The sequence below is a fragment of the Delphinus delphis genome, chromosome 4, assembly GCF_949987515.2.
Source record: "Delphinus delphis chromosome 4, mDelDel1.2, whole genome shotgun sequence".
Classification (NCBI taxonomy): Eukaryota; Metazoa; Chordata; class Mammalia; order Artiodactyla; family Delphinidae; genus Delphinus; species Delphinus delphis.
Genome location: NC_082686.1, coordinates 141406414 through 141433560, shown reverse-complemented (window position 1 = coordinate 141433560; position 27147 = coordinate 141406414). Strand labels below are relative to the sequence as shown.

Below are 27147 nucleotides of genomic sequence, written 5' to 3'. Positions count from 1 at the left end.
CCATACATTCCATGAAAACAACGGCTCTCAGACTTGAGCTGCATCCCTTTCACCTGGAGGGCTTGTTGACATCCGGATTGCTGGGCCCATCCCAAGAGTTTCTGATTTAGCTGGTCTGAATTGGAGCTGGAGAGGTTACCGCTTGAGCAAGATCCCAGGTGATGCTGAGAAGAACAACTTTGCTCAAATCTAGGGGGATTACTGTTATCTCCTGAAGTATGGAAGCAGTTTTGGGTCCAACTCTTTCAGTTAGGTCAAAAGCCAGAAGGATGGAAAGAATTCTGGCAACCAGGTAATATCAAGGGCCATTGAGGAAAGAGGAGCATATGGAGAAGAGAAAAACTTCAGGGATGTAGTAGCTGCCTTCCAACACTTGAGAGATTAACATGCTGAAGAGTCTTGGTTAAGAGTGTATACATTGGAACCAGATAAACCTGGATTTGATTCATAATTCTGCCACCCTTTTACATGTTTAACAGACACGTCTATGGTGCCAAGTACCAGGCACTGGTCCAAATGCTTTACACATATTAGCTCATTTAATCCTCGTAACAAAACACCTTATGAAATGGGTTCAGAGAGGTTGAGCAACTTTCCTAAGGTCACATAGCTAGGGAGTGGTAGAACTGGGATTTAGATGCAGAGTCACGTGGAGTCCAAGTTCATAAATAGCACATGACGCTGCCTCTCCACTAGTGTCTCCTCTGTGCTTAACGGCTGTGAGTCCTTAGTGATACCTGCAGCTTCTCGTGACTCAGTTCCTCCATCTTTGAAACAGACACCATCCTTTTCTCATAGGGTTGTTCTGAAGGGTTAAAAGTGTTTGTAGACCATCTAGCTTGTGTCTGTTGTGTAGGCTTCTGTGATACTCAAAAGTAGGCACAGTGGATAAAGTTAGGGTGGGTCACAGTGTGACTGAGAAGTACTGAAACCTACCTGTCAGTTACGGGGTCCAGGGCATCAGCTTTGGGGGATTTCTCTGAACCCAAATGGCCCTCTGTAGGGACAGTCACAGTTAGCATCCACACCTTGACGAGGAGACTGGACTAACTGATAATTCTGGCTTTAAAATTCTACAACTGTGTAAAACATTGACTTCATTCATTTGAAGTGTCAGTCTTCCTCAGATGGTTTGGTTATTTCCCCTTTGCTCACTGGAAGATTTATGCAGATTCTCAAAGATTCTGCCTGTCACAGATAAGGCGGTTATCTGTGACACCTGCTCATGGCCTGTTATCACACACACCTGCTCATAGCTTGTTGCTCTTCAACACTTGTAAATAAGTCAACAACATGTGCTCTTATATCCAGCAGCTATTTCTTGCCTGGTTTCCTTCCTTATACCTCAGTTTTCCGTAGTAACAATATAGTTTGATTTTTGCATGTATCTGAAACCTTCATATTTTAAAGCAATAGTGATTATTTTCAGAGATATTTCATTATACTCCTAAGAAGTAAGTTGAATGCTTTCCTTGATATACATGTACAAATATGATAAGGAATACCAGACAGCCAAGGAGAAAAGCTTATCTGGGATGCCCTATTTTGTTGGGGAGTCGCACAGCTAGGGGTAGGACTAGTGTTGATGCCAAAGACCTGTGACAGTGGAGCGTACTTGAAGTGCTTTCCCAGCTCCCATTTGGCTCCTGCATGTATGAGCAGTTCCCTTAACTGGGCTGACTCTGGAATTAATTAATAACTCATGAATCTCTCGAGTTTATTACATGCTAGTAACTGCGCCAAGTAAATGGATAGAGCTGGTTCTGGAGGAGGACAGATGTCTAATTAGGCAATTACAGAGGCAGGGGGATACCTGCAAAGATAGAGGGAAAGTCTGGGTTCTGGGAGCTAGCTCAGTCTGAATGTCTACTGGGGAGATCATGGAGAATTTCCCAGAGGAGGTGCTGCTGGATCTGTTTGGAAGAATTAGTAGTAGTCAGACCGACAAAGTCTTGGGGTGTGTGTGTGTGTGTGTGTGAATTAGATAAATGTATGCATATGGGACACATGACTCCCAGACCTCCTACCTCACTGGGTTTCCAGAATCCTAGCAGCCAGGCCTTCACGCTGCAGGCAGTAGTTTGAAAAAAGCATTTTTCTGGGAAATCTGAGCAGCCCAAGAAGGACTTAAGATATTGAATCAGGGGTACCCTGAATTATGTCCAATCATATCAGTCTCCAAAGTAAAAGGTAAAGTTGAGAAAATCTCCTGGAAAGGAGAAGAAAAAGGTGGTGATGGTAAATAGAAGAAGAAGAAGAAACAAGATGAATAAAGGATCAGTTTAGTCAGTCCAACATCTTAACAAGAGAAATATCGGGAAGAGAAAACAGGAAAAATGAACAGAAGGAACCCACTAACAAACTAATTCAGAAGGATGCACGAGGGCACAGAGACAGATGAGCTGACTCTCATCCTCCCTCATGGGGAATAAATAGGTACTGCCTGGAACTGAAATGTCATGTGATACAGTCATGTTATTGCGAACGTGGAGGTAAAGACTTCTTTTCCTTAAATAAATGAAAGAGCTTAGAGTGGTTATCTCTAGGGAGGAGGAGTTCGGAAGGAAGTTTTGCATAACAAATCTTATGAAACTATTTGATAGGGGCTTCCCTGGTGGCGCAGTGGTTAGGAATCTGCCTGCCAGTGCAGGGGGACGTGGGTTCAAGCCCTGGTCCGGGAAAATCCCACATGCCGTGGAGCAGCTAAGCCCATGAGTCACAACTACTGAGCCTGCGTGCCTAGAGCCCGTGCTCCGCAACAAGAGAAGCCACCGCAATGAGAAGCCTGCGCACCGCAACGAAGAGTAGCCCCCGCTCACCAGAACTAGAGAAAGCCCACGTGCAGCAACAAAGACCCAATGCAGCAAAAAATTAAAAAAATGAAAATAAATAAATAAATTTATTTTAAAAAACTGTTTGATACTTAAAACTATGTGCAAGTATAAATCTGAGATAATTTATAGCAGTGATGAAGTCGCCCAGCATACAGGAGATGGCAGTTCAGACTAAAGGAAAACTCTGAAGTCCTGGACGGGGTAACTAAAAACAAATCCACACTGAGACTCACCCTGATGAGAATGCAGCCAATCAAATGGTAAGGGGATGGGGATAACATTACTTGCAACATAACCACTGTCTCACAGCCAGCTAACCTCCTCTCAGCAATAGTAGATGCTGTATACCAGCAGAATGTGATTTTCCAAATGCTGAGCAAAATCCTCAACCCCAAATTCTGTACTTGCTAAGGGAGAACTCAAAACTGAGGGTAAATTAAAAAGGTAAACAAGATACAACAGATACACAAGACTGGGCTAATTAACCTTGCAGAGAGAACTACTAAAAGATATACTTGAACAAGAAGAGAATTGAACCAAGAAAAAAGTGTAGGTTGCAAGGAAAAACAGTGAGCAAAGAAACTGGTAAACATAATGGGAAACCTAAATAAGCAGTGTTGTTAAAACAACAGCAACAACAGTAATAGTCACAATTTTTGATGAGTGTCTGTAACAAATAATATAGAACTTAGCTTTTGCACCATAATGGCATGGGTGAAGAGGAGGTGGAAATAATATCTTCCACAGTCCTTGTATGACTTTAGAGAAAGATAGAGATAATGATTTTCTTTAGAGTTTGGTTGGTATACAAATTTGGGGATGACCTCTGTAGAAATAGAATAACATCCGAACCAGTGGAGGGGAATAAAGAAAATTCAATCAATTCAATAGATAGCAGGAGAGAAGGAAAAAAAGTACCAAGGAAGAAGTATGGCCAACAGAAAACAACAACAAAAAATAAAACAATTGAAATAGGTGCAAATATATCTTTAACCACAATAAAGGTAAATGAACTAAACTCTTCAGTTTGAAGACAAAGATTGAAAGATTGCATAATAATATGAGCTCCAGGGGCTTCCCTGGTGGTGCAGTGGTTGAGAGTCCGCCTGCCGATGCGGGGGACATGGGTTCATGCCCCAGTCTGGGAAGATCCCACATGCCACGGAGCGGCTGGGCCCGTGAGCCATGGCCGCTGGGCCTGTGCGTCCGGAGCCTGTGCTCTGCAACAGGAGAGGCCACAACAGTGAGAGGCCCGCGTACCGCAAAAAAAAAAAAAAATATATATATATATATATATATGAGCTCCAACTATACACTGTTTACAGACATCCTACCTGAAGCACAGTGGCTCAAAAAATTTGAGTGTAATGAGATGGAAATAGATATATCAGGTACATATGAATTAAAGCTAAAGTAACAATATTATAGTAAGTAAATTAAAATATTAAGGTGAGACTTAATAAAAGAGTATGTCATCACCATTGATCATTTCTGCCAAAATTTATTCTTTTTTATTTTTTTATTTTTTCCATCTCTGCCAACTGTTCTATTTTTTTTTTTCATGGAAAGGCATTTTATTTTAAATATAAGAATGTGTACATGTGAATCCCAAACTCCTATCTCTTCCCCCTACCCTCCCCACTGGTAACCATAAATTCATTCTCCAAGTCTGTGAGTCTGTTTCTGTTTTGTGAATAAGTTGATTTGTATCATTTTTTTAACATCTTTATTGGAGTATAATTGCTTTACAATGGTGTGTTGCTGCTGTATAACAAAATGAATCAGCTATACGTATACATATATACCCCTATCCCCTCCCTCTTGCGTCTCCCTCCCACCCTCCCTATCTCACTCCTCTAGGTGGTCACAAACCACCGAGCTGATCTCCCTGTGCTATGCGGCTACTTCACACTAGCTATCTGTTTTACATTTGGTAGTGTACATGTGTCCATGCCACTCTCTCACTTCATCCCAGCTTACCCTTCCCCCTCCTTGTGTCCTCAAGTCCATTCTCTACATCTTCATCTTTATTCCTGTCCTGCCCCTACGTTCCTCAGAACCTTTTTTTTTGAGATTCCATTTATATGTGTTAGCATATGGTATTTGTTTTTCTCTTTCTGACTTACTTCACTCTGTATGACAGACTCTGGGTCCATCCACCTCACTACAAATAACTCAGTTTCGTTTCTTTTTATGGCTGAGTAATATTCCATTGTATATATATGTGCCACATCTTCTTTATCCATTCATAAGTGTTGATGGACACTTAGATTGCTTCCATGTCCTGGCTATTGTAAATAGAGCTGCAATGAACATTGTAGTACATGACTCTTTTTGAATTATGGTTTTCTCAGGGTATATGCCCAGTAGTGGGATTGCTGGGTCATATGGTAGTTCTATTTTTAGTTTTATAAGGAACCTCCTTACTGTTCTCCATAGTGGCTGTATCAATTTACATTCCCACCAACAGTGCAAGAGGGCTCACACCCTCTCCACACCCTCTCCAGCATTTATTGTTTGTAGATTTTTTGATGATGGCCATTCTGACTGGTGTGAGGTGATACCTCATTGTAGTTTTGATTTGCATTTCTCTAATGATTAGTGACATTGAGCATCCTTTCATGTCTTTGTTGGCAATCTGTATATCTTCTTTGGAGAAATGTCTATTTAGGTCTTCTGCCCATTTTTGCATTGGGTTGTTTGTTTTTTTGATATTGAGCTGCCTGAGCTGCTTGTAAATTTTGGAGATTAATCCTTTGTCAGTTGCGTCATTTGCAAATATTTTCTCCCATTCTGAGGGTTGTCTTTTCATCTTGTTTATGTTTTCCTTTGCTGCATTCGTATCATTTTTTTTTAGATTCCGCATATAAGTGATATTATATGATATTTGTCTTTCTCTGTCTGACTTACTTCAATTAGTATGATAATCTCCAGCTCCATTCATGTTGCTGCAAATGGCATTATTTTATTCTTTTTTTATGGCTACGTAATATTCCATTGTATATATGTACCACTTATCCATTCCTCTGTGGATGGACATTTAGGGTTTTCCATGTCCTGGCTATTGTGAATAGTGCTGCTGTGAACATAGGGGTGCACGTTTCCTTTCGAACTATGTTTTTCTCTGGATGTATTTGGCCAAAATTTAATGACCTGGATTTATCTGTATCTGTGCATTTGTGTCAAAGGCACCATGTTTGCCAAGTTTATGCAACCATACCTTAAGGGTGTTCTTAGACATTTTTAAAGTGTCAGCAATTCTTCCATAAAAGATACTATTTCACAGATCATCAGTGTCCTATGTGGTGGCAATGTGACCTATAAATGAGTAGTTCTGCACCCATGGGTGAGTAGTTCTGCCCCCATGGGTGTTCTGCACCCATGGGTGTTCATCAGTACTTGGCACATTGTTGGCAATGCTTGCTGAGTGCCAGCTTCCGAGTCTGTCTGTCTAATTCTTGGGAAGTAGTTTGTCTACAATGAGACTCTAGGCCCAAATCAAGTATATTTTTGAAGCTACTTCTAATCACACTGAAAATTATCCAAGCAGCATATTTTATTTTTATTTTTTAAAATAACTTTTATTGGAGTAGAGTCGATTTACAATGTTGTGTGAGTTTCAGGTGTACAGCAAAATGAATCAGTTATACATATACATCTGTCTACTCTTTTTGAGATTCTTTTCCCATGTAGGTCATTACAGAGCATTGAGCAGAGTTCCCTGTGCTATACAGTAGGTCCCTGTTGGTTACCTATTTTATATATGGTAGTGTGTAGCATATTTTATTTTTAAACTCACTTCATGTAGCAGTAACATAATTACGAGTATCAGCAGGTCTGTAAAGATTATTATCAAATTTTAAAATGAGATGGTGTGAAGGGAGCCCTTCCCCACCTCCTTCAAACACTTTTTCTAGTAACAAAGTTATGCAGAAATCTTAATCCGTTTAACATTCTGTTAAGGTTTCGGATACTTCTTCCTCCCCTCTCACCAGCCCTTGCTACAGAAAACAGCCCACGTTCTTACACATCAGGCCAAAGCAATCTCTTTGTCAAGAGCTGAGCCCCAGTGGATCCTGTGGACGAGTCTCCCCTCTGTCCAGGAGAGAAGTCAGGTTGTGTAACCCTACTGCCGGGACAGGAGCGTGGTTACACGGTGTGGGTGGAAAATGGTTCTTGCACATGCACAGAAGCAGATCAGCTTTGGGGACAAGCTCCACTCGGCTGGGTGCCTTGCCCAGAAGGGGGTGGGGCTGGTAGCCTGAGAAACTGGGTGTTTTTCCCAGGCTTCTGGGTCACTGCCGCTGCCTTTCAATGCCCTTTAAAAAGCACCTCGAGGAAACTTCTCATTGGCAGCCGAGGAGCCCACTAGTTCCAGGGGAAGAATCTGAACAAGAGGAAAGAGGAATGTTCTTCCCTCTCTATTTTGCAGGGCTCCTGGAAAGTGGGCTTTAGTGCATTTGTTTTAGACACGGGGCCAAAAGTAGCAGTTTAAAACGTGTTTTGTTCTGTTTGGGTTTTGTGGCTTCAAGTAATCTGATTTCCTTGCTACTTATTACTGTAAAACAATTTTAATCACATGCGTATTTTCCTGACATTTAATAGTTTGGATCAGGGTGTGATCTTACCGATACCTTGCCCCCAAAATGCTTCAGGGGATAGTTCTATTTATTTCAAAGGACTTCACATCTGAGACTTTTCTTAAGAAAAAATCTACTTCTCATAACAAGAGTCTATTTTTTTTTTTTTTTTTTTTTTTTTTTGCGGTACGCGGGCCTCGCACTGCTGTGGCCTCTCCCGTTGCGGAGCACAGGCTCCAGACGCGCAGGCTCAGCGGCCATGGCTCACGGGCCCAGCCGCTCCGCGGCATGTGAGGATCTTCCCGGACCAGGGCACGAACCTGTGTCCCCTGCATCGGCAGGTGGTCTCTCAACCACTGCGCCACCAGGGAAGCCCACAAGAGTCTATTCTATTTGACTTGAGTCATTTATTCCGGGACTATGGCTCTCAATTGTGTGATTTTTTTTTTTTTTGGATTGATTTGTTTAGGTCAAATAAAATGTTAACACATTTTAAAGGTACAATATGTACCAAATTGTTCAGCTGGTTTGTGAGTCTATGTTTATGCTGAGCCCCTGACCCATTTCAAATAATTTTTTTCCTTTTATCTTTTTTAATTATCAAAAGAATAACATCCTTTTTATTTAAAAAAATCAACAATACAGGAAATGTTAAAAATAAGAGGACTCCATCCCAGTGTCACTGTGTGGTACCACTTAGCATTTGTGGACTAGCCTGAGAAACAAAAAAGTTTTTCTGCAACACGTGGCCACGTATCCAGAATGCTAGAATGTCAGACTGGAAAGAGACAGAGAGATTATTTATTCAAAGCTTCTCAATTTCAAGGAGCACTATTTGGCCCCCAAATGGGGAGGTAATTTGTCTGAGGCTATCATTTTATTTTTATTTATTTATTTATAAATTTATCTATTTTATTTATTTCTATTTTTGGCTGGGTTGGGTCTTCGTTGCTGTGCACGGGCTTTCTCTCGTTGCAGCGAGAGGGGGCTACTCTTCGTTGCGGTGCGCGGGCTTCTCCCTGTGGTGGCTTCTCTTGTTGCGGAGCACAGGCTCTAGGCGGGCAGGCTCAGTAGTTGTGGCTCGTGGGCTCTAGAGCGCAGGCTCAGTAGTTGTGGCGCCCGGGCTTAGTTGCTCCACAGCATGTGGGATCTTCCTGGACCAGGGCTCGAACCAGTGTCCCCTGCATTGGCAGGCGGATTCTTAACCACTGCACCACCAGGGAGCCCCGGTTATCATTTTAATATGCCTGTGTCTTGGCCTTTGAACCCAAGTACTTGGCATCTAGGACCCTTTCCGCGATATCACACTGCTGACAAGTTTTTAATGTGTAATCTTTCATTTTTAATATCTTTTATTATTATCCTGATCACAAAAGTAATAAATGCTCTTTGTAGAAACTCACCTATCCTCTCACCACACACCATTGAAATACTGGTGTATTTTCTTCCAGGCATTTTTCTGTGCCATTTTTGTACAAAAATGGGATCAGGCTTCCCATGATTTTGTGCAGTTTTTTTTTTGGCTTAATAAATGATGAATTTATTCCATGTCATTGAACATTATTCCTTAAAATTATTTTTAATAGTTGCATGGCAATCTGTGCTATAGATGTACCATAACATATAAGTCCCTTTCATGGCCATTTGAGAAGGTACCGGTTCTTCAACACGAAGAGTTTGTCTTGAACACAGCTGAATATAAATCCTTGCTTATTTCACATGCTGTCTGGAAACCCATGAGCATAGGAATCATAGTCGTTCTATAATTTAGGAAATTCCTGGAAGGCTGGTGAATCATTAAAACCCAAAGTTATTTCATGTCACTACATTAGATATCCTTTAGTTAAAGTAAATAAAATCAGATCACTTTAGAGAACAAATCTCTAAATCTGGTCTAAGATGACTTCATCATTGTTAATTAGCCACATGTCTGTTTTATTAGCCAACTGCAAGAAGGATTAGGATAATATGCCTTATTACTTGGTAGATAAAGCCTCTGTCTTCACAGTGTATTTTATAAAGCTAATAAAACAAACAGTAGTAATAGTAATCATAGGAACAGCTCCTACTTCTTGAGAGTACACAGTGTGGTAGCTATGTGCTGAGCTCTTTACAGACATTACACTCAGTCTTCACAAGGCCCAATGAAGTAGGCGCTTGTTTTATCCCCACCTTATAGAGAAAGGAGCTGTAGCTCAGAGAGGTTAAGTAATTGCCTGAGGTGGCACAGTGAATGAATGGTGGAAAGCAGACTTGAACCCAGGCCTGCCTCACTCCAAAATCCAAGATTGGGGTCAACCTCTCTCCAAGGCAATTCGGAGGAATTATTGTTTTTTCTGGATGATTTAAATGCCTTTGTTAGCAGTGGTTCTTAACCTTTGGGGAACTGTAGAACCATCTGAGAATCTGTACTGTTGTCTGGAAAATGGTCTATTTGAAAAAATATGCAAAATTAAAAGTCAAATTTCAAGAGATATAGTTTCTAGCTTGAAGACTCCCACATTTGAGTGGTATCCTTTGAGTCATTACAATTTTTCAATCTTCTGGAATCTTTTGCTAAAATACAAATAACCCTGTAAGAGGAGTACCTGGAGTGCTTGTCAACTAAAATTATGGCATTTTTGCTGAGACTGACTATGTAAATGGAAACAAAGATGGCAGGAAGCACTTGTTACATGCTGTACCTGTTCCTTATTTTTTCTGGAACCAGCCAGTTCAAGATAGGACCCCTAAACATTTTAGTAATGACACTGGATCATTACCACAGCATAGTTCCTGAGATATTATTTCACAGTCACATAATTAACTCTCAAGATATGCAACAATTATTTAGTGAAATATGAAGTAAAACCTTCATGTTTGTCCTGCTTATTAGATTAGCGTAGGTTAAAGGAACAAAGGCAAATTATTTAAATATTAGTCTGTACAACATGTTAGGAAGATAAAATGGAATCTGGTGCCCCCCGCAAAAAAAATCCTGAACGTTATAAAACCAACACAGTGGTTTAAACATTTTTTGTGTCACTACTCCCATCATTAATGCATATAATTGAGAGTAGATTGGTTTTCGGTGTAATTTTTCTGATCATCTCTGAACTCTCTGATGCTCCTAACGATGTTAGCTTTAGAATTTAAACCAGTGGATTCATTGTCTTAGTGTGATAGAAAACAAGAAAAGAAATAGTAACTTCAGCTTAATTTTAGGTAGGTAAATCACAGGTGGATAAGCCTGTCGTTTTGACTTTCTTTGTTTTGCTGTGCAAATGACAGAATGCACCATGTAATACATTCTAAAATGCCACTAAGAAGACGTGCTAAATGAAATCTCTTTAAATTTAGGGGAAGCGGGAGCAAAGTCATGGGGACAGACGGTAAGGTGTTAGGCAGGCACTCTGATGTATGTGGTTTGAAATGATCTTTTAGAATTGAATGGCTGAGATTTAATTCTTCTGCTCTATTGACCGAAGTGTATTTGGAAAGTAAAATGTGGTATTGAGCCTCCAAGAATACAAATAAATACATTCTCAATTAATATTTACATGATAAGTGCTTATATAAGAACTAGGTACAGGAATTCTTTTCTCTTTAGAATAAGTATAATACGTAACGTATTTGAGGATTAAAGGCCATGCTGCATGGGCATCTGAGGCTCTACCTAAACATCGTCTTTCTTGTGATGTTACTGTGGGTTTGGAGTTGGGTCTTTGTTTTTGAACAATGTGAGTCTGATTCTCCCAGGGCCTAAATCACTCCTCAGTCATCAGGTGGGTGTTCATTCATTCTTTCAGGCTACCGATAGGAGATTTACTGCACTGTGAGGGAAGGAGGGGACTCTTGACTCAGTCGATTTTACCATTTACAATAGGTTTGATGGAGGAAATTCAAAGTAAGAGCCACGTTATTAGCTGCCTATGCATGAACTGGTACCCTACTGAGGGGCCTGAAAGGGTTGAAAATGTTTAACTCACCGAGAGGCAATGAGAATGCAGTTGGGGAGAAGGAAGTTCCTTTTTTGAATGCCCAAAGACAATTAAATGTACACTACAGACCATAACCTCAGTCTTCTGTCAAACTTGCAGGGTCTGGAGCCTGCGAAGCCAGCTGACCAGAGCTCCAAAGCAATCAGCCGGACACAGCTGCTTCCTCTTTTAGGAACAAAAAAATGACCCCGAAATCAATTGTCTAGCAGATATTATCAGCCCAGAATGACTACTGTCATTTAGCCTCAGAGTGTTTTCTTTTCTTATATCTTATTCCATTTCTTTAGCACCTCGCTCTTCAGATGTGGGCGGGCCCTGGTCCAGCCCTGCAGTCAGCCCTGGGAGCTTGTTAGAAATGCAGCATCTGAGGCCCCCAACCTAGACCTGCTGGACCAGAATCTGCATTCGACGAGATGCCCCAGGGATTCATTAACGTCTGCCAAGCTCTGCTGTAAAATAGTGAAGCAATGACTGCAGGGTTGCCACCATTATGACTCTGAAGAGTTCGTGTAGCTCCCAAATGGGCCCAACTTTTCTCTAAAGGCAGTGTCCTCACCGGGAAACCCAACCCACTGGCTTAGAGGAGTGTGAGACCAGAAAGCTCCTTTCCCTCAAGACTTCCTTCTCTCCCTCCCTCCCTTTCATCCAAACAGTGTGTAGTCCAATAAAGCCTAACTAATCCCACAATTAGGAGAGATTTACCAATTTTTAACACCAAAAACCCCAAACTCCACAATTTATTAATTTCATCCTCTTTTCCCCAAAACTACTTCTAGAATGACAAACAAATCAGAAATTAGATGCATTCATAATTCACCACCTTTGCCCCTTTACTCTCTGCCTAGGATGGATGCTAACTAGTGCCAAATGGATAAAAACTCTGGAAGAGACTTATGAAATAAACCTGCATAGTATACAAACATTACTGAATGAGAGGAACACAAACACACGTATCACCATCATGTACAAAACTCTGTTGCGTAGTCCCACAAAGTGGAGAGGAACCTGGTTTGCTTTGAAGACGTTTCTATCCAGTGTCACTGGTTTCTATCCAGTGACAACCAAAACAGATGGAATGAACATATTCCTATAAGCTTCAAAAATTCTTTCAACTTTTTTTTTTTTTTTTTTTTTTTTTTTTTGCGGTATGCGGGCTTCTCACTGTTGTGGCCTCTCCCGTTGCGGAGCACAGGCTCCGGACGTGCAGGCTCAGTGGCCGTGGCTCACGGGCCCAGCCACTCCGCGGCATGTGGGATCTTCCCGGACCGGAGCACGAACCCGCGTCGCCTGCATCGGCAGGCGGACTCTCAACCACTGTGCCACCAGGGAAGCCCTCAACTGATTTTTAAATGACTTTCTCTGAGAGTCTAAAAGGACCGTGTGCTTTCTTTCTTACTGACTTATGTGAGAAGATAATAGTTTGCAGAGAAATTCAGTGAAGCTGCTGATAAAATGCTTTAAAAATATATTTCAGAGAGTGGAGCAGTAATAGTGATGTCAAAACAGTGTCCCCGAGTTCTCCAGCCCAGGCCTAGCACGGCCATTTCTCCTCATCAGCCAGACAAAATGGAATAGTAAAAATCAATCCTGTATTTCATTGACTCTCAGAATACAGTTCTCTTCATGGCCTGTTAATAAAATATACCCTTGGAAGGGAGCCAGACTTAGGCAGTTCAGACTCTCTGAAATGGAGCAAAATTGCAAGGGACAGGTAGCAGAGGAATATAGAAGTAAAAAATTAACTTTTGGGGTCAAAATTCTTATCTAAACGGATTGACTGGTCTGATTATTTTTTGAAGTATTGTGTTCATACCAGTGTTTAAATTGAATCAAGAGTAATGATTTAACTGAAGTTACGCTGCGTCATCAACTCTCAACAACACTGAGAAACAAAATCATTTTTGAGTTCACGTTCCTCACAGACAGAAGAGCATGTGGTGTCACTGAAGCCCCCAGCTGGGTGGGATCTCTCGGGGTCTCAAAAGCAAGGGTGTGAGGAAGAAGAGAACATGGGAACACAAGGGTTTTGCCGAGCAGGTGGAAGAGAGAGTTCAAAGTCAGGCTGAACACCCCATTTGCCTCCATCTCTACTTAGGACCTGAGTAATGGAGGTGACCAGCCGAGGAGCCCAATGTCGGTGAAGGCCTAACTCTTGACGTTAGAGACCCGAATCTAATGGGGCCACTTCGGAAAATGCCACTCATGACTCTCCATTCTGTGCGGTGCCGCTGAAAAATAAGAATACAGCTTTGGGGGCTTCCCTGGTGGCGCAGTGGTTGGGAGTCCGCCTGCCGATGCAGGGGACGCGGGTTCGTGCCCCGCTCCGGGAAGATCCCACATGCCGCGGAGCGGCTGGGCCCGTGAGCCATGGCCGCTGAGCCTGCGCGTCCGGAGCCTGTGCTCCGCAGCGGGAGAAGCCACAACAGTGAGAGGCCCGCGTACCGCAAAAAAAAAAAAAAAAAAAAAAAAAAGAATACAGCTTCGGTCTGGAAAGCTCTGATTCTCCTCCTTATCTTCATGATCTTGGAAAAGATATTTACTCTCTCTAGATCTTAGCTTCCTTCCTCTAAAGTCATCATCTCTTCATCTTGTCCCACTTTAGCATTCTAGAAACCTGGCCCTGTGATTTCAAGTCTGTCCCTAAACAAGGACAAAGATATGAGACTAGGAATTATGAGAAGCGAGGGAGACCATGAATTCTTTATGGGGAAGTTTCATCTAAAATTCATTACCGTGCTTGAAAGTAATTTATAGATACTCTTTAGTTAAGCCACACCTACCCTTGTAAATGCCAAGCATAGGTCCAGTTTTAAAGTGTTGTAAAAACTGTATTCCATCCGTTTTATAACAGCTATATTGAGATATAATTCACATACCAATGCAATTCACTCATTTCAAGTGAACTGAAATTCTTCATAGAGTTATGTAACCATCACCATCTAATTTTAGATCATTCGTATCACCTCCAAAAGAAACCTGGTACTGATTACCACTGGTGCCTCATTCTCTCCCCAGCCTGAGGCAGCCACGGATCTTCTTTCAGTCTCTGTGAATTTGCCTGTTGTGGACACTTCATATCTATGGAATCATACAGTGTGTGGTCTTTTGTGGCTGGCTTTTTGTCACTTAACATCTTCAAGGTTTATTCATGTAGCATGTATCAGTCCTTCATTTCTTTTTACTGCTGAATAATATGCCATTACATGGGTATACAATACTTGATTTTCCATTCATCAGTTGATGAATGTTTGGGTTGCTCCAGCTTTGGCTGTGATGCACAGTGCTGCTGTGAATATTTGTGTGCAAGTTTTTGTGTGGATGTATATTTTCATTTCTCTTAGGTATATACCTAGGAGTAAAATTGCTTTGTCATATGGTAACTTCATATTTAACATTCTGAGGAACTGCCAGACTGTTTTTTAACATAACTACACTATTTTACATTCCCCTCAGCAGTGTATAAGGATTCCAGTTTCTCTACATCCTCTCCAATAATTTCTGGATTATTACTATTCTAATGGATAGGAAATGATCTCTTGTTGTGGTTTTAGGTTTGCATTTCCCTTGTGGCCAAGGATGTTGAGCATCTTTTCATGTGTTTATTGGCTATTTTTCTATCTGTTTTGGAGAAATGTCCTCATATTCTTTGTATATTTTTAAATCGTGTTGTCTTCTTATTATTGAATTCTTTGCGTATTCTAGATACAACTCCCTTATCAGATACATGATTTGTAGTTTTTCTCGCACTTCACATTCCATGTTTTGGATGCATTCATTTTCTTTTTTAGAAATATTGGAATCCTAAAGAACAGGTACCTTAATCTCAAGCCAAATAATTACCTATTGTACAGAGACATAAAGAATCTGGCTTTATTCCTAAAACACATGTGACACAGCAGAACCGTAGAAAATCATGTGCAATGGATGGTTTGCTGTTTCCTGATAAGAGATTTGGCACCAGTGGGAAAATCAATCTCTAACTAAGTTACGAAGAGAAATACGTACTCAAAAGACATGTCATCGAAATCGCCCATCGTTTATCATTAATAGATATTTATGGAACACCACTATGTATCGGGATTAAATAAGAACAGTTGAGAGTTTGATCCTCGTCTTATTGGGATTGATAGTCATCCCAACACAAGAACTTTTTAAAAACCTAGATATACTGTCTAAGGCTTTCAAAAAGTAATTCTTTAGAGATTTCCTTTTATTGTTTCCTTCTGTGTCTTCTCCAAAGATTGAATATTTGGTTTAATAATTTTTGTTCACATGTTGGAAATAAAAATATATGATACATACATACATACCTATGTATTTTCTTTTTAAGAATCAATGATGTTAATTACTTAAGTGCCTTCTTCAGTTAACTTGTAGAAGTCTTTAAAAGAGCTACCCCAGGATTAATTTATTCACTGAACAAATAATTGCACTGTTTATATTCCAGGTTCTGGGGTAGGGGCAGGGAGTAAGATGGTGGATAAAACAGACCTTGATTGTGCCTCTTGGGGCTTACAAGCAATAAACAAGTAAAAACACAAATGAATGTAGAGTTACAAATTTTAAGGTTGCTATGAAGGAAAAGAAGAGGGTGCTAAGAGAGAGTAATATGGAGACCTATTTCAGGCTGAGGGGGTCAGGAAAGTAGCCTGGGACATATAGAGGATCAGGTAGACCAGCCAGGGGAGGAAGAACGCATTGCAGGAAAGAATGTGCGAGGTCCAAGGAAGTGCAAGAAGGCTAGTGGGCTAGAAAGACAGGAAGTGAGAAACTCTAGGAAGAGCCTGTCCACCTAGTGGGTTGTAGCCCACACTGAGGAGTTTGAATTTCACTCAGAAAGTAGTGGAAAGGTTCTAAAGGCTTTGGCAGAGGAAATGACATGATCTGACATAAACTTTAAAAAGACCATATTGGCTGCTTCATGAAGATCTGATGTGTGGAAATGAAGTAGAAGTAGAATCAAGGTGACCATTCAGGAGGCTTTTGCAGTTGCCTGAATGAGTAGTGATGGTGGCTTGGACTAAGACGGGGCAATGGAAAACCGAGAAGGTGAATGGATTTGGGATTATTTTGTAGACAGGGCGTCATGGTTAAGAGTGTGTGTTCTAAAGCCAGACGACCTAAGTTAGAATACTGATTCCCTCTCTAAGTAGCTGTATGACCGTTGGGAAATGAGCTTCTCTGTAATAGAATCATTTCATAGAGTTGTTATGAAAATGGAGTGAGTTAACAACGTTCTTTATGCATCATAAGAGTACCTGGCAGGTAGTGAATGCTTTAGTCAGTGTTGTTGTTGGTATTGTTTTCCTATTTAAATGGACAGGTGTTGGCCATGGTTTAGATGGGGAAGTGGGGAGAGGTGTCAAAGACAACTGCCAGGTTTCTGGCCTGAGTACCCAGTGGTGGATGGTGCCAGGTCCTGAGGTGGAGGAAACCGGAGAGAAGCAGGGTTTGAGGAGAAGGGAGATCAAGAATCTTGTTTTGGATGTGTTAGTTTGAGATGTGCATGAGATATGCAAGTGGGGACACCAGGCAGCTGGAATCTGGTGCTCAGAGCAAATGTCCTGGGCCAGAGATAGAGCTTACATTCAAGATCACACTCACTTGTACTGAGTAAATTTGTAAAACAGTCAGCACTTGGAAATAATTTAACTTCTTCCTCGACTGGCCAGTGCAGGACTTGGCTATTAAAACAATGCAGTGATCCTGACTTTCCTTGGAGAGCGGGCAGATAAAGCAAAAAGAGTGTGGAGATTGTCATCAAACAGACCATCTTTTGATCCCCCACTTACTATGTAGATGAACAGTTACAAGTATTGGTGATGGATTCAATGGGATGGAGAGGGGGGATTATGGACAACTCCCAGGTTTCTGTCTTGAGTGCCAGATAGCTTGCAAGGCCAGTTCCTGAGATGGAGGAAAGTGGGAAGAATGTTCTCGAAGCCTCTGCTTCCTCAGCTGGGGATTAGTACACCTTCCTCATAGGTAAGGACAAAAGGAATGTACCTAAGATACCTAGCATAGTACCTGGCACATGGGAGATGCTTTGGGCTCTTCTTCCTTTCTTATCTCAACTCCGAGCATCGCAACCACCCTGCCTGGATCTGCTTCCATTTTCAGGTTAAGATGGAAGGTGGGAGCAGTGAGGTGACAGAGCAACGACAGGAATAGGGTGAGGTAAGTGAGGCATTCGCTTTGGGCACCAAAAAACGAAGTCAGATAAATATTACTTTAATGCAATATTTTGTAAAATCAAAACACATGCCAAAAATCCATGATGAATAGAATCTATTTTTAATAAAGCCAGGGGAAGTGTTCCCAATTTCTCCTTTTGCTTCAAGCTCCAGCACTCAGTACGGCACTATGACAAGGTGAAAGCAAAGAAGAAAAAGCTGTTTCTCGTTTCTTCCAACGTTGGTAGCTAAGAGCCAGTCGGCAGACTTGTGTACTCCCATGATATCCCTAGATGCTAGAGAGTGTTCAAGCCGTGATACTGGGGTGTGGGCCTTCCACTAGCCCAGCCCCCTACCCCGTTCTATCGGGTTCTGTCAGGTGCAATGCGGGAGCCGGGCCCAGGCTCCTGGCTTCGCCCCACCTCGGTCAACGCAGACCCTCGTGACCCTGGGACTGTTGAGCAAACACGGAGTGAAATATCCTCATGCTCTATTAGAGACTGGGGTTTAAAGGTCAGCTCTTTGCTTATCGGCTGAGTCTGATTCACTCCCTAAATGGCTCTCAGGGAGTTTCGTGCTTGCAATATGGACTGAGCAGATGAGCCTTTCCATGCGGCGAGGGGAGCTGTTTGCTTTGCAAGGAGCTGTCTCCGCCAACAGGGAAACTGCAGGTCAGCAGCAGGTGGGAGATGAATGGAGGTGCCCTGCGATGAGCGCTTCCTTCCGACATATTGACTTAGAAAGCTCAAGGTACACGGGCATTGGTGGCTTGTGGCTTTCAGCTCTTTTCTGTGAAAATCAGAAAACTTCCAACTGAAACAATTTGGGGATTTCAACACTGTCAGCAGGCAGGTAATGAGTCGTGAAAAGACGGATTTGTCAAAGCCCATATCTATCGTGCAAAAACCAATGGTGGGATTTTGAGCTTTCAGGTCACTTTTCCTCTAACAAAAGCTGGAGATGGGGAGGGCAACTTTTTAAAAAGTTATATTAAGGATTTTTATTTCAATTTAAAGAGAAGAATTCTCCTAATTTTAAAAATATTTTACTGCAACTGTAACATACCCTCGTCATGTACATGTATGAATGATTTGGGGGTGAGATAGTAATGAGCAAAGGAAAAGAGTCACATGGATTGCTCCAGGCTGCTGCTGGACACGGTCTGCATGTCAATGGCACTTTAAGATTGCAACATTTTGTTGGGTGACCTTCATACCAGTCCACTGCACGCACCTTAATCTCTCTCTCAAAAAAAGCTGAGCCTGCTATAGATTTGGTCAGTTGTTTTTGTGTGTGTGTGTGTTTTTTTTTAACTCAGTTTTTCATTTACCTACTGCTTTATGACTCCTGGTTTAATTTGTACAAAAGGATGAAGTTCAGTATTACGTAACTCAGAAACGCATCTTCGAGTCTTTAGGAAAAATAAGTGCAAGGGTTGCCATGGATTGAGACTGAAAAACTTCATAGGTAAATCACGGGGTCCACTTTTAAGAGTACAAGAATGCTTCAGAACAGTTGTAGCGTAGGTACACAGATGCACAAGGGGGCAGAAAATGCCATTTTTGGCTAATAAAGTACCTTTCAGACTTTGAAACTTATAATTAAAAGTTCAAAAGCAGAATAAATGTTGGGACTGTTAAACTTCTGTGAGGGTTGCCAATTTGTAAATGAGGTACCTGTGTAGCTCTCTCACTGTCCAGTTACCTGCCCCTCTGTTTTTTGAGTATTATGTCTTTATTAATCAAGAATTAATACAAAGCCTTTTCAGACTAGGAGTAAATATTGCATGGTCCCTGAGCTACGGTTGCACAGTATACCCATGGAAGTTTTATTTCTTAAAGAGTTAAACAAGATTTTCAATTGTCTAAGTAAGAATATTAAATAATTAAATTGTGATACTTTGTTCAAGGGGGTCTAATTTCATCCTTCCCTCCCTCCCTCCCCTCTTCTCTCCCTGCCTGTCTCCCTCCCTCCTCCTCCCTTCTTTTCTTTGCTCATTTCTTCTTCTCATGTCCACTTGAGTGCTTAGATTATCTTATTTCTATCTCTATAACTATTAGTTTTAAGTCAAAGCAATTAGTCCCACTAAGAACCTGAAAGCCAAGGTAGTATCTTTTTTTAACCTCCTACTTTTCATTTAAGGTCATCTTCTCTTTTGCCCCATAGTTACAGTAGTTACTAAAACGAGCATTTAGGAGCAAAGTCTCACCAATATGTATGTTGCCTCCACTGAGTTTAGGTATTCTCATATGTGTAGCATTTAGCTAAAAGGTAAGGCTAATATTCTTTAAACTGCCTACCTTATTTTGAAAAATCTTCACTTATGTCTCTAAACCAAATGTGAATAGTCACAGAATTTGTGGACAGCTATTGTGCAGAAAACCATTAACCTGACATTCAGTTTTCAGGAGAGACTGTCAAAAATTCCACTGCAAGTTGGAGCTGTTGGACTAACATTGATCTGTTCATAAGCAGGCAGAATAATTTAGCTACTTACACTGCTGAGCTAAAAGACAGTGCTGCCATGTTTTCTCCCGTGGCGTTCTCCAGTGTGGGTTTACTTGGTCCTGGGAATTTCCTGTGGAAAAGCCCATTTCTGTCCATCAGCCATGGCCTGTTCCAGGGAATGGTAAATGGCAGTGGTACGGCATGCTGAATTTTAACGTGACAGTGGCCTGCCCTGGTTTCAGAAATGGGTCCTGCATATGTGAACCCATGAAAATAGCTGGGAGCAGTTTCAGAATGGAAAATTCCTTATAACTTGTATATACGGTGTTCGCCATGCTTCTACTGAAACACGTCTGTAAGTAGCTTGCGTTCAAGAATGGGAAACCCTCATGTCTGAAGACCTTTTGGTTTCTCCTGGACCTACCTTTGCTTTTCATTGCCCGGCTTTGCAGCCACTGCTTTGTCCCCCTCTAACTAGCCAGGTGCGTTCCCACCACTGGCTTCTATTAAATTCAGAGTTGGGCCTGCGCCTGCACACTCAGGCCATTCCTTCTCTCACTCCCTCCTGCCTTATGTCTGCCCTTGACCTTAATTTGGCTGGTCGGTTTGCCATACTCCACATTCGTCCCTCCCTAGCCTTTGTGTGGGCTCCTCTGTCATTTATTTTTAACTGGTGGCACGTGGCCCTTCCTTGTCACCTGCCAGGCTGCATTCTCCCTCCTCCAGAGCCAGCCCAGGTCTCGTCTTCTCTGGAAGGACCTTCCTCTATTCGAATCTACATGCTGTCCCCAGGACTTGCTCTTTTTTTTTTTTTCAGAACTTTTTAAAAAATTAAAGTATTTTACAATTTTGTGATTTACAATGTTGTGTTAATTTCTGCTGCACAGCAGAGTGACTCAGCTATACATACAGACATTCTTTTTCATATTCTTTTCCATTATGGTTTATCACAGGATATTGAATATAGTTCTCTGTGCTATACAGTAGGACCTTGTTGTTTATCCATCCTATATATAATACTTTGCATCTGCTAATCCCAAACGCCCAATCCATCCTTCCCCCACCCCTCCCTCTTGGCAACCACCAGGCTGTTCTCTATAGGACTTGCTAACTTTTGACCATCTGAATACACATGTAGCCAAACAACCTGAATTTGTTGTAAACGTTCAAAGACTAAGATTTTTGTTTCTTGTATGTTTTGGTTTTTTTAAAAAATAAATTTATTTATTTCTGTCTGTGTTGGGTCTTCGTTTCTGTGCGAGGGCTTTCTCCAGTTGCGGCGAGCGCGGGCCACTCTTCATTGCGGTACGTGGGCCTCTGACTGTCGCAGCCTCTCCCGTTGTGGAGCAGAGGCTCCAGACGCGCAGGCTCAGTAGTTGTGGCTCACGGACCTAGTTGCTCCGCGGCATGTGTGATCTTCCGCAGACCAGGGCTCGAACCCGTGTCCTCTGCATCGGCAGGCAGATTCCCAACCACTGCGCCACCAGGGAAGCCCTCTTGTATGTTTTGCAATCTCATGGCAGATACTTAATGGGGTATGTGTCAGTTCAGGAAATGAAATTCCAGGTGGTGGCCCTTGCAAGATGGGAGGTAACCAAGTCTATTTTCATAAAGATATACATCTCTTAAGGCTGCTTCTGTATCTGATGGAACAAGCCAGGGAAAGGCCTGCTTATCTGTGTATTTTAGCTTTCCTAATTGATAACAATTGTCTCTGGAAAATTGTTTATATGGATTATCCAAGGTGATCATTAATATTATTAACATTGTAAATTTCATTCTTTAATCTCTTTGGGGAGTATTTATTGCCTTTCTCAGAGTTAATCAGTAACAGTTTTTCTAAGGGAAACTTTTTTTCCCCTATCTTAACCCTTTTTAAGTATACAGTTCAGTGGGGTATTAAGTACGTTTACATGGTGCCGCAATCACCACCATCCATCTCCAGAATTATCCGTCTTGCAAAACTGAAACTCTGTCCCCATTAAACAGTAACTCCCCGTTTCCCCTCCTGCCAGCCCCTGACCACCATCATTCTACTTTCTGTCTCTATGAATTTACTACTCCAGTACCTCATATAAGTGGAATCATATGGTCTTTGCTTTTTGTGACTGACTTATTTCACTTAGCATAATGTCCTCAAGGTGCATCCGTGTTGTAGTGTATGTCAGAATTTCTTTCCTTTTAAGGCTGAAAAATATTTGACTAATGAACAGTTTTTAAAGAATTTTGCAGCAGCGTTTTAACCCCTGACTTGTGTTTGTATGTGGTTATGCTGATTATTTCACGTCTTCAAGTCTGGGTTTTTTGGTAGCTATTAGGTTATACTCCTTTGTTGGTGATCACTGAAATTAGATTGTGAAAGTATTAACTTGATTTTCCTTAAGTTCTCAACGTCCTAAGACATTCACAATTAATAGTGATTTTCTATTTTATTATACATAGGAAAAGATACATCTTTTCCATTGTTTTAGAAAGAAAAGATATTGTTTTAAAAATTGCTATTTTTACTCACCAAAATATAGATTACATTAGTCATGTCTTAGAATTAGGCACACTTTAAGCATTTACAAAAATATAAAATAATTTTTAAATATACAAATAAAAATTTTTCATTATTAAAATAGTCATATTACAAAACACTTGGAGAAAAGACACTAGAAAAATCCATCTCTTAAATATAATTTAGAATTTTAGTGTCTTTCCCTCCAGTCTCTTTTGCTTGCACATATTTTTATCTGCATGGTTTTAATCATGGTATGTTATAAATGCCTTTATATCTCTAAGAAAGAGAAGCTGTCCAACAGAAATCAAGGCACCTCTACAAAGAGTATGAACACTTATTTGATTGAACTCAAAAGCACCGTGACAGAAGCACAGTTAATGTGCGTGTTTGGACACTAAGGTTCTGCTGTTTGCATGATGAGGGATGATGGGGTGGAACTTCGCTAGAGCTGGTGGGAGCCATGCTGTGATTGGCCATGTTTATGGAAAACATATCTGACTCTGGAAAGAGAGAAGGAGACAAGGACAAGTAGAGATGAAGAGACCCTGTGGGCGTCTGGGAAGTGCTGCCCTTCCTCAGACTCCGAGGATGCCTCAGTACCCTTCCATTAAAGTTCCTTTTCTGATTAGTGTTTGAAAATTGGGGTTCTGTTTCTTTTCACTGAAAGAGACTTGACTAATCCATCTTGCCTCTGACCTATCTCTGTCCTGTTTGCGTTGTCTGAATGATTTACTGGCTTTCTATGCTTCAAGCTGATTCTCCTACTCTTCAGTGAAACTCACCCAACCAGCAGGCAGGTGTAGTTTCCCTGTGGCTCTGTGGCTGGGGTCTAAGAGGTACTTAAGAACTGCTTACTGAATGAAGTAGTCTCTTTTTAATTTATTTTTTTAATTGAAGTACAGTTGATATGGAGAATTATATAATATAAGTGAATCTTTAAAAAACTAATTTCAATGAGAAAGTAAGTTGCAGAAGGTTATGGCAAACATACAGTTTTTATAAAGTTTAAATATAAAATTAAATACTAGCATATGGAATTTTTAATCTAAAATCTGGATACTAGTTACTTCCAGTTGAAGAAGACTCAGGGAATCATGAAGTGGTATTCGGGGGGTCATCAACTGCATTGTCTCTTTTTTTTTTAATTAAAAAAATTTTTAATTGAAGTATAGTTGATTTACAATGTTGTGTTAGTTTCTGGCATACAGCAATGTGATTCAGCTATATGTATACATATATCCATTCTTTTTCATTATAGGTCATTACAGAATATTGAATATACTTCCCTGTGCTGTACAGTAGGACCTTGTTTATCTATTTTATATATAGGAGTGTGTATCTGCTAATCCCAAACTCCTAATTTATACCCCTCCTTCCCCTTTGGTAACCATTAGTTTGTTTTCTAAGTCTGTGAGTCTGTTTCTGTTTTGTAAATAAGTTTATTTGTATCCTTTTTTTTAGGTTCCACATATAAGTGATATCATATGGTATTTGTCTTTGAATGAAGTAATTTTGATGAGAAATACGCTCTTTCCTTGAAACCTGTAGCAATCTTCTTGGGCACCAAGAAGCAACGACTTGTGTCTTCACAGTTCAAAATCCTGTAACACCATTAGGTGACCACTGAATAGAATCCTTCTTTCCACATCTCCTATTTGCAGAGCACTGACCACTGACAAATTCTAAGCACAAAAGTGATCAGACTCTTGGCTTTCATTGGTGATTCATCATCCAGTCCCCACCCATCCCTTCCCCTCCAGGGCTTGGTCCTTAGATGTGTGGTGCCTAGGACTTGAAACTTACGTTAGGGGTGATGGCCATGGTTCACCCTAAGAGGAGGGTCATGGCATCACTGATTATACACAGGATAAGTAGAAGTAAATCAGAAGAAGTAAAGATATCCCTGTGTCATAACAGCTGATAATGAACTTGGAATTAATACATTAACAGGACAAGATAAAACAAAACATACTCCCTCTGGCATCAAACCTTCCCCATTACTGCAAAGAAGGGCATGGCATGAGAAAGCTCTCTCCCTAGTTTTACTGCAGCTGTACTTAGACCTGTCTGTGTTGTTGAAATCGTTTCAAGTTCAGGAGTTAGCTTTATTCTTCTGGCTAAACCTAGTTAATTGTTACAGGATGGTGGATTGTATAGAACATTCAGTAATACATAAAAAGAGTTGATGGATTTTCTCATGGTAATGTATTATAATTTATAACATTTATTAAATGCCTCAGATTGTTTTCCTACTTGAATTAAAAAAATAAATATGTAGTTCTTAGAAATTCCATTGATTTGAGTTGAAAATTAATTGGAAAGGGGGTGCTATGCTGGCTAATTTTAACATTAAAATACATGTTGCTGATGTTTTCTTATACTTTTGTTTTAAAATTACTTGATTTCTTGTAAAAACTGAAGCAGTGTTTGCATAGTTGTGTTCCCTATAATGATGGGAGACTGGAAAGTTGCAAAAAAATACTTTGCAAGGGTAACAACAGCATCAGTCATTTGCAGCTGGACTAGAAAAGAATGTAGTGTAGGCTGAACTATTACTTATTCCCTTTTGGAAAATAGGGGAGTAACTAATACTCTAACAATATTATTACATGGTGGAGTGATGACCCCAAAGATCCAGCTGTACCACTACGATAATTTATAAATCAAAGAAATATCACCATCAAGACTTCAGACTTTGATTAAGAGCAGGAGAGGGAAAGGATGGAGGGGAGAAAGAGGCCATGGCAGTGAGGGCGGAGACTGTAGCTGTATACTCTAGCTTATGTCAAGTTAGGTAACAAAAATCCTCTGTTTGCCTTCCCAAAATGTCTTTTTTCATATGAATGTGTGCCTGTCCCATCAACTGGAATATTAGCTCCCTGAGGGAAGATGCTACAGAAGATGGGTTTGTAAAGATGTACACCTGCCCTCTGGGAACTTAATTTCCTGTTCGGTGAGATAAAAATGCCACCTACGAGGATAGCTAAAAATACAGTGTGTTTCAAGTGTCGTAGAGATTCATAGAGTTTACCAGTTTGTTAAACTTGTTTAAATTATAGGAAGTAGATTAAACAGTGGATTCATCCCTATGGCCTAAGGCTCAGGGTTGCAAAGCAATTTGTTGCCATTAATGATGTTGATGTAAATAGATGTTGAAAAGCTTCTATGGCCAAGTAAGTTTGGAAAATTCTGGATTAATCAAAGTGAAGAAGATTACTCAGTCTTTAAGATGCCAAAGCACACTGTGAATTTCCGAAAGGGTGATACAGGATATTTGTCTAACTAGAGAACTCTTTAGAAATTGTGGAATAGCTTGTAGGACTTGCATTCACTGTAACACACTTTGGGAAATTCTGGCAAAAACAAGAACTGCTTTAATGGCAGTAAGTGTTCAGTATGGCGGCATAAAGGAAGGCTCTAGAGTTCATTGAATCCCACTGTATTCATTTGCTGTTTCTGTTGTAACAAATTACCACCAATTCAGTAGCTTAAAACAACACAAATTTATGATCTTATAGTTCTGGAAATAAAAGTTCAAAATAGGTCAGCCAGGTTTTGTTCCTTCTGGAGAATATAGTGAAGAATCTGTTTCCATACCTTTTCCAGCTCTTAGAGGCTGCCACATTCCTTGAGTCGTGGCCCTGCATCACCCCGACCTCTGCATCTTTCATCACTGCTCCTTCTCTTGATTCTCCTGCCTCTTTCCCTTTTAAGGACCCTGGTGATTGTATTGGACCTCTCCATCTCAAGATCCTTACCTTAATCATATCTGTAAAATCCCTTTGCCATGTAATGTAACATTTTCACATGTTCCAGGATTCGGATGTGGGCAACTCTGGGGACCATTATTCAACCTCCCATACCCACATTCTATTTCCCAGAACCCTAGGTGGTACCCAGTAAACATTTGGTGAATACCATTAAGAGACGGAATTAAATGATTTTAGGAAAGCTCCCTGAATTATGCTGGTAAAGGAGGCATGGACTTCTGGCATCATCATGGCAAGTGGGTTTTGCAAGAATTTTGAAGAGTGTAGGTTTTTTTGAGAAAAGTCTTCCCCATGTGGTTAGTGTTATGAAATGATGATTCCACAGAGGCAGAATGCATTGCTGCAGAAACACACATCGTTCCCTCAATAATCACTCAGCATGCTGACCTCCCTCCAGACCTGCCTCCTGTGTTGGGATTGTTTTGCTGTGGCCAGACTTTAAGTGGGAGGAAGAAGGAGGTTGGCAGAGTCGAGTGGGAGAAGGCCAGAGTGGAAGGAGCAGAGAAGGAATTAGCCAGGTCTGATGGAGAGATGGTTCTGAGATGCCTTTGAGAAGAGGAGGTGTCTTATGAGACACTCCACGATGTCCCTAAGATAGTACAGTAACATCAGAGGGACAGAAAAGGCAGTCTGCTTCATTTCCGTAGAAGGCTATGTCCAATGTGTCTGGCTTCTTGTTTTTCTTGTCAATCATTGTTTTTATTTTTATTCTTTCAGAAATAAATTTTATTCTGATGTTTATTGTAGAAAATAAATATTGCCTAGTCTAATGCTCAGAGATAGGCACTGTAACATTTTGGTATATTTTCTTTCAATTTTTTTACCATATATATTGTTACATTTTAGAATCAGGACCGTG

General features: G+C 40.8%; 1 protein-coding gene across 12 annotated transcripts in view; it reads left to right on the top strand.

Annotated features, from left to right (window-relative positions):
- Positions 1 to 27147, top strand: part of THRB (thyroid hormone receptor beta) — a 391526-nt gene that overhangs the window by 22738 nt on the left and 341641 nt on the right. For 2 of the 12 annotated variants that reach the window (XM_060011558.1, XM_060011552.1), the window contains exon 1: positions 18052 to 18238. The exons of 6 other annotated variants lie outside the window; for them this stretch is intronic. The gene's annotated coding sequence lies outside the window, so the exon portion shown is untranslated. Of the gene's footprint in view, positions 1 to 18051; positions 18420 to 27147 lie in introns of those variants that run through there. 4 more of the 12 variants (XM_060011555.1, XM_060011549.1, XM_060011548.1 and 1 more) reach the window with 4 other exon arrangements.